We start from the raw sequence: 9208 nt of genomic DNA, 5'->3' as shown, positions 1-9208 counted from the left end.
TGTCCTTAATTCTGGTGCTGATAGGGTGACTAGGGGGTTCTGATAAAGTATGTCGGTGTGAAATTGTTTTTCTTTCTTATCCTCTATGTCAGTCATATGTTGCCCCCTTTGCGTAATCGGAAGATTCGACCTGGGACGCAACATATGCACCTCTATTTCTATCCATCTCTATCTATCTATGTCAGTCATATGTTGTCCCCTCTCTATGATCGGAAGATCCGACATAGGACACAAAATATGCACCTTTCTATCTCTTTAACCCTCTATCTGTGTTAGTCATATGTTGTCCCCTCTACGTGATTGGAAGAGATCCGACCCGGGACACAACATATGCATCTCTATATCTATCTTCTCTCTCAAATAATTGAGCACTCACCTAAAGTAAAGAGCTCTTTGAAATTCCTTGATTGCTAGGGTATGTCGTGAACTGGGGAACACATTCTAGTGCACTTAAAATTGAATTAACTAAAGGTTGTCTGTAGATCTCGCTTCTGAAATTAATTGGACAACAATATCCTTGGTCGTCGTCAGTAAAATGGTATATTTAGGAATATAGGTGCAATGTCTTGTCACTTATAATCTGTCCAACTTACAACTATCATTTGTGTTTAAGTGGACCACAATATTGGTGATTGACCAGAGCTAAACATGCATGTGTGTGCTGAAAAACGATATTGAATTGCTTGACAACTTTGATCCCAAAAAGTTTTAAATTTAGTTATTATTTTTTTTGTTAAATTTGTTCATATTTTTCCTCTATGCACAAATTTAGGGGGAGAATTAAAAAAATCAAACAAAAATCATAAAATTAAAAAAAATCCAAAAATATGTTTATTTCTGTTTTATTTCTTTTTCAGAAAATTAAAAATCAAAAAACATTTTAGTTTTACTTATTAGTGTATTTTTAATTTTATTTTTATTTCTTAGTTATTTCTTTTGTGTGCTAAGTTTATTTTTACTTTTATTTTTATTACCTCAAATTTTTATTTGTCTTAAAAAGTGAATTCAAAAAGAAGAAGAGACTCATGGAGACTGTATCAAAATTTTCTAAGCATGGAGAAGAAACTTGGAAAGGAGTTGATGGTCATTACACTTCACTCCACTTTTGAAAGGAATTGAAAGATTGAAACTGTACAAATTGTTAGTTAGGCAGTATCTTTCTAAGAACTGTCGTATTTAAGGAATTAAAAGTCTAAAACTGTACAGATGTCATGGCACCAGGGCGATGCACCTCGCAAGGCACGATTATCGTTGAACATCTCGCCATGGGCCAAGTTAACTTGTTAACTTGAAGAACTGTATTGAGATCTTTGATCTAGGATATATAGGGGCTGACATCAAAAACGCCATGAGTAGTTCTCCGATACTCATCAAATCGCAGTGCGTTCCTCCGTGTTCACACAGATACTGCGAGTAGTTTCCATCTGAGCCAAGGTTGAGTCCTTGAACAACTGTGATGAGAAGGGTCTTTATGATTCTGTGATCCACATGGATTTTTAGTCATGATTACTTTTCAAGGCGCAACGGTGATCGTTAAATAATACTCATTCAAAGGAACTGGAAGTGAAGATTATTTTTCAACATTCAATTTTTCAACCCCAGAAGCAAGGTGAAGATGTACTTGAAGTTCTGTGACAGATTGCATTGAATCCTCCTCAATCAATTTGTTGCTATCTATGAACTTGCTGAAGTGATCTAGAAGAACCGGCCTCTCTGTTATTAACTCTGAAGTTTCTCAAAGCTGGAAGTGCTGATATTACAAGAACCTTTACAAGAAGCCTTACACCCACTGTGCGTTCAAGGTCAAGTCTTTGAAGGAAGTCTGACTGTTCAAGATGAAGTCATTCCTGCATAAATTCATATGTTCATCTTAAAGTTGTGAAGAAATCGAAGATTAAAGCTGAAGTTAAGAACGAAGAGAATATTGAAAAGAAAAGAAAGCTATAAACCCAGGGGGAGATTGTTACGACTAAATTATGGTTTATACTAAGTGAAAAGAAAGCTATAAACCAAGGGGGGGATTGTTAGGTCATAAATTGTGGTTTATACTTTGCTTTTCATAAGATATTAGAGTTCTCGGTCTAGGACCGTAAACACCATGTTTTGGTGTTGTTTGGACCGAAATCACATGTGATTTCGGTTGGGCTTAATGTTGTTTTGTTTGGGTTTGGGGATTGGGCTTAGTTATTAGGTCTAGGTATAAATAGTATCATTTCAGCCTTTTAAAGTGAGTGGGACGTTTTTGGGGGCTGACATAAGCTTAGAACGTGTTTTGGAAAGAAACAAGAGAGAACCAAGTGTAATCAAGAATCTTATGTACCCGACTATTCAATAATAGTGTGCATTGAAGATTAATCCTCTTGTTCTTATTCTGTATTTCGTCTTGTCTAATTCACTTGATTGGGATTTCGCACCATCAAGTGAATCCGATTGATACATCGTAGCATTTCAGGGTTTTACAGAATTAAAATAATCAAACAAAAATCATAAAATTTAAAAAATCCAAAAATATGTTTATTTCTGTTTTTATTTCTTTTTCAGAAAAATCAAAAATCCAAAGATATTTTATTTTTACTTGTGAGTGTATTTTTAATATTAAATTTATTTCTTAGTTATTTCTATTGTGTGCTAAGTTTATTTTTACTTTTATTTTTTATCTCAAAGTTTCGTTTGTCTTAAAAAGCGAATTCAAAAAGAAGAAGAGACTCAAGGAGAATGTATCGGAATTTTATGAGCAAGGAGAAGAAACTTGGAAAGGAGTCGATGGTTTTTACACTTCACTCTATTTTCACAAGGAATTGAAGGATTGAAACTATACAAATTGTTAGTTAGGCAGTATCTTTCTAAGAACTGTCGTATTTAAGGAATTAAAAGTCTGAAACTGTACAGATGTCATGGCACCAGGGCGATGCACCTCGCAAGGCACGATTATCGCTGAATGTCTCGCCAAGGGCCAAGTTAACTTGTTTAACTTGAAAAACTGTATTGAGATCTTTGATCTAGGATATACAGGGGCTAACATCAAAAGGGCCATGAGTAGTTCTCCGGTACTCAACAAATCGCAGTGCGTTCCTCGGTGTTCAAACAAATACTGCGAGTAGTCTCCTTCTTTGCCAAGGCTGGGTCCTTAAACAACTGTGGTGAAAAGGGTCTTTATGATTCTGTGATCCACAAGGACTTTTTAGTCATGATTACTTTTCAAGGCGCAACGGTGATCGTTAAAGAACACTCATTCGAAGGAACAAGAAGTGAAGATTATTTTTTAACATTCATTTTTTTCAACCCAGAAGCAAGGTGAAGTTGTACTTGAAGTTATGTGATAGATTGCATTGAAGCCTCCTCAATCAATTTGCTGCTATCTATGAACTTGCTGAAGTGATCCAGAAGAATTGGTCTCTCTGTTATTTTCTCTGAAGTATTTCAAAGCTGAAAGTGTTGATTTTCATGAATCTTTACAATAAGCCCCTACACCCAATGTGCGTTCAAGTTCAAATATTTGAAGGAAGTCCAACTGTTCAAGATAAATTCATTCATGCAGAAACTCATATGTTCAAGTTGTGAAGAAATCGAAGATAAAAGCTAAAGTCAAGAACGAAGAAAAGATTAAAAAAAAAAGCTACAAACCCAGGGGGAGATTGTTAGGTCATAAGAAAAGAAAGCTATAAACCAAGGGGGAGATTGTTAGTTCATAAATTGTGGTTTATACTTTGCTTTTCATAAGCTATTAGAGTTCTCGGTCTAGGACCGAAAACTCCATGTTTTAGTGTTGTTTGGACCGAAATCACATGTGATTTCGGTTGGGCTTAATATTGTTTTGTTTGGGTTTTGGGCTAGGAATTGGTTATTAGGTCTAGGTATAAATAGTGTCATTTGAGCCTTGTAAAGAGAGTGGGACGTTTTTGGGGACTGCAATATGCTTAGAACGTGTTTTGGAGTGAAATCAAGAGAGAACCAAGTGTAATCAAGAATCTTATGTACCCGACTATTCAATAATAGTGTGCATTGAAGATTAACTATTGTGTTCTTATTCTATATTTCGTCTTGTCTAATTCACTTGATTGTGATTCCGTACCATCAAGTGAATCCGATTGATACATCGTAGCATTTTGGGTTTTACAAAAAAACTCGAATATACCGTTGTTCACGATTTTCCGTCCTCTTTCCATAGAGATCCATGTTGATATATAAAATAACAAACTTTTTTTTTCGAAAAGAATTCACTTCGTTTTGTTGTTTTTTTTTCAATATTTAAGTTTATTTTTATCCAAAAAAAATTAATTTTACCAAAAATCTCAATTTTTTGTCATCTGTTAATAAACATTAACGTCGATTAAAAAAAACTCGATTAGTTCAGATTCACACTGTGAATCTAAACTGAAAATATTTCAATTTTAACATTTACAATGTGAATCTGACTTATTATTTCAACCAATGTTTTAAAAACCGGTTTTTTAGTTGAACCGGTATGATGACCGGTTCCCGGTTCAACCGGTTCGACCGCCGGGTGAACCGGTTTTCTATATTTTTCATGTTTTTTTCTATTTTCTTATACATACATACATATATAAATCATGAATTTGATTTTTCCAAGTTCAAACATTAAAAATACACATGAAATTAAGTTGTAGATGAATCCGTATACATTAAAATAACACATAACCATAAGTTTTAATGTTTTACATTAATCCATATACGTGAAAAAGAAAATAAAGTATAATACCGAAACGAAATATAGTTTTAGATGAATACAAACACATAAAAAAAATTTATAACATTTACCATATGTTTTTATTTAAAGAAAATTAAATAGATTTGAAAAAAATCACCAAAGTGTATTATGTAAATGGTTATTTTTCATGTGTTTTTATTCGGTTTAACCGGTTCAACCGGTTTATTTTGACCGGTTCAACCGGGTTTTTCTAAAAACCGCCGGTTAAATCCAGTTCAGGAATCAGTGTAAAAACCGGTGATAGTTGAACCGCTCTCTCCCTCGGTTCCCGGTCCAACCGGTTCGACCGGCCGGTTCAGACCGGTTTTCAAAACATTGATTTCAACTCTTTGATCATTTAGAAATTAAGTGAAATTTATATATGAATCGAAATATATTTCAGTATAGTTTTATAATATTTTAATGTTTTGATTACTCGTAAATTAGTTTTATAAAATCAACAAATGGATTTCACATTGTGAATCTAAACTGTATATAATTTAGTTTTCAGAATTCACAATATAAATCTGACTTACTATTATTCACACTGTGAATCTGAACAGATTCACAATTTGAATCTTAACTGAAATTTCGATTTTTTTTTCTTAAACATGAATATGAATCTATGCTTAAAGAGTACAAAAAAATATGAATTTTGATATATTTATTAATTTTTTTGGATAAAAAATAAAACTTAACTTTTCAAAAAACAAAGAAAATGAAGTGGGGTTTTTTAAAAAAAAAACATATATTTTTTATATATCAATATGGATCTTTATGGAAAGAAGACGAAAAATCATGGACAACGGTATATTCAGTGTTTTTTCGATAAAAAACATGACCTAAAAAATTAAACGAAAATAAATAAATGAGTTTTGATATAATTTGGTGCATGTGTGTCCATTGTAAAAGTTTACAACATTTCCTTTTGCCGTTGATTGTATTATATTACGAAGATTTAGATTGGTTCATTGATTCTTTGATTAATAATGGTTATTTATTAAACTTATATATATATATATATATATATATATATATATATATATATATATATATATATATATATATATAGGGAAAAGTTCAATAGAGAACCATTATTAATCAAGGAACCAATCTAAAGCGTCGGAATTTAAAGCGATCAACGACAAAAGGAAAGGTTGTAAAATTTTATAATGGACGCACATATACCAGATTATAACAAAACTCACTTCTTTTTTTTCATTTAAAATTTTTTTTAGGCCAAGTTTTTTATCGAAAAAAAAAACCGAATATACCGTTGTTCACGATTTTTCGTCCTCTTTCCATAGAGATCCATGATGATATATAAAAACCGAACTTTTTTTTCTCGAAAAAAACTCACTTAATTTTCTTAGTTTTTTCAATATTTAAGTTTATTTTTATCAAAAAAAACTAATTATACCAAAAATATTAATTTTTTGTACTCTATTAATAAACATCAACACCGATTAAAAAAAAAAAAAAAACCTCGAACAGTGTAAATTCACACTGTGAATCAAAACTGTAAATATTTTAATTTTTAACATTCACAATATGAAAAATCTCGAACAGTTCAGATTCACATTGTGAATCTGAATTACTATTATGCACAGTGTGAATCTGAGAATGTTCACAAAAAAAAAAAAAAAACCTCGATCAGTGTAGATTCACACTGTGAATCTAAACTATAAATATTTCAAATTTTAACATTCACAATGTGAAAAAGCTCCGATCAGTTCAGATTCACACTGTGAATCTGAGTTATTATTATGCACACTGTGAATCTGAGGAGGTTCACAATGTGAATCTGAACAGGTTTACAATATGAATCTGAACAGGTTCACAATGTGAATCTGAACTGAAATATCGTTCTTTTTTTATTTTTTTATTTTTAACATGAATATGAATCTATGTTTAAAAAGTACAAAAAATATGAATTTTGATATATTTATTAATTTTTTTCTATAAAAAATAGACATTAACTTTTTTAATCAAAGAAAATGAAGTGGGTTTTTTTCGAAAAAAAAAGTTCGGTTTTTATATATCATCATGGATCTCTATGGAAAGAGGACGGAAAATCGTGAACAACGGTATATTCGTTTTTTTTTTGATAAAAAACATGGCCTAAAAAAAATTTTAAACGAAAAAAAGTGGTGAGTTTTTTTGTAAATGGTGGATTTTTTACGGCGTGTGTGCGTCCAATGTAAAAGTGTACATCTATTTCCTTGCCCGTTGATCGTTATGATTTCCGACGTTCACGATTGGTTCCTTGGTTAATTATGGTTCTCTATTGAACCTCACCCTATATATATATATATATATATATATATATATATATATATGCGTTGGAGAGACCGTTTCTTATTTTGTGCCGAAGCTATTTTTAAATCACAAGCTGAAACAGGTGAAATCAAAGGTCAATACTTGAATGCTACTGCGTGGACATGCGAAGAAATGATGAAAAGGGCTATATTTGCCAGAGAATTGGGAGTTCCTATTGTAATGCATGACTACCTAACAGGGGGATTCACTGCAAATACTAGCTTGGCTCATTATTGCCGAGATAATGGTCTACTTCTTCACATCCACCGCGCAATGCATGTAGTTATTGGTAGACAGAAGAATCATGGTATACACTTCCGTGTACTAGCTAAAGCGTTACGTATGTCTGGTGGAGATCATATTCATTCCGGTACCGTAGTAGGTAAACTTGAAGGGTAAAGAGAAATCACTTTGGGCTTTGTTGATTTACTGCGTGATGATTTTATTGAAAAAGATAGAAGTCGCGGTATTTATTTCACCCTATATATATATATATATATATATATATATATATATATATATATATATATATATATATATCACTTTTCATTCACCCTTACATCCTAAATATTATCAGATATTTTATATATTTTACTAAGCTAAACCATAGTTATCCTATAAAGTTGAGTGAAATCTAAGTATCTAAATGATATGACCATTAATATATCGCCATATAGTCCACCTTTGCTCCAATTATATATATATGAAATAATAACTAAATACATAAAGATGTCATTTAAAATTTTAAACCAATAATTATATAAAAATAAATACATATTTTATTTAAAAATAAATTGTGTGATTGCTACAATTCTTTATAAGAAATAATAATAATAATAATAATAATGTGGTGATAGGATATAGGTAATGGTTTGATGGTATGTGTCGGCCAGGTTTGGGCTTATCTTGAAGCCGAATAAAAACCAACGTAGCGGGCGTGCCGACTCGACAACATACACCTCCGTTAGCAGCCAACGCACACTTTACTTGTCTTCTTTTGTTAAATCCGTCATCTTCTTCTATAAATACACAATCATTCTTCCCCAAATTCACTTTCACCAATCGCTCAGCCACCGCCACACATGGAGGTAGACGGCGGGTGTTCATCATCTAAGAGAAAGGAGATTCACTCAATTGAAACCAACAAACCCTACAGAGGAATCAGGATGAGGAAGTGGGGGAAGTGGGTTGCCGAGATTCGAGAACCCAATAAACGTTCTCGTATCTGGCTTGGTTCTTACTCCTCCCCCGTCGCCGCCGCCCGTGCCTACGACACCGCCGTTTTTTACCTCCGTGGCCCATCGGCACGTCTTAATTTCCCTGATTCAATCGGAGACGACGGGGACTTACATGACCTCTCCTCCGCTTCGATTAGAAAGAAGGCGACTGAGGTCGGAGCTAAGGTGGACGCTCTCCAGAATCAGCACGGAGGTACCCACCACCACCACCACTCTCCGTCGACCGGAGGACTTTCGGGTCGCGTCTGTTTAAACACGGATTTGAACGAGTACCCGAGTCCAGAATCTTCCGACGAGAATTAACGGTGAGATAACGACAAATGTATTTGTTCACATGGGGTTGACGGCGTTAATTTCGGAGGGATATATCGTCTTTTTTCTTTTTTTTAAATATTATTTGGTGGGTTGGGTGTAGATTATGTAGGTGGATAGATGGAGAATCCGAAGGGATTAAATGTTTTATTATCTGAAAATATTGTTTTTATTTTTCCTAAATTATGCAAAAAAAAAACCCGAAAGAGGTTTATTATTTATTTGTTTTTCTTATTTCAGTTTTCCTTTTTTAGTAAGAATCATTGGACAAATATTATTTATTTATTTATTAATTTTGAGATGTGATAGATGAAGATGACATTGTGAATTGTCTTATAGACTAAAACCACAAGACTATGAAATGTCTATCTTAGAACTTCTTCAATAATTTATTTATAGTTTATTATAGGGATAATGACTTGAAAGGGTAACGAACTTTCGACTTTGTTCACATTTAGTCACTAAACTTTTTTTCGTTATCTATTTGCCACTGAACTATTGAAAATGTTCACATTTTACCCTTATGACCGGCTGTTACCGGTCATAAGGGTAAAATGTGAACAATTTTAATAGTTTAGTGGCAAATAGATAACGAAAAAAAGTTTAGTGACTAAATGTGAACAAAATCGAA

At 32.7% G+C, this 9208-nt stretch overlaps 1 pseudogene; it reads left to right on the top strand.

Annotated features, from left to right (window-relative positions):
• Positions 1-7923: 7923 nt before the first annotated feature.
• On the top strand, positions 7924-8798 carry LOC145109258 (ethylene-responsive transcription factor ERF010 pseudogene; annotated as a pseudogene).
• Positions 8799-9208: the final 410 nt, after the last annotated feature.

Source organism: Lactuca virosa, chromosome 1 (assembly GCF_052849685.1).
Source record: "Lactuca virosa cultivar CGN04683 chromosome 1, Lactuca_virosa_CGN04683_v6, whole genome shotgun sequence".
Classification (NCBI taxonomy): Eukaryota; Viridiplantae; Streptophyta; class Magnoliopsida; order Asterales; family Asteraceae; genus Lactuca; species Lactuca virosa.
The sequence above is the reverse complement of the archived record's forward strand: the minus strand, read 5'-3'. Positions and strand labels throughout refer to the sequence as shown.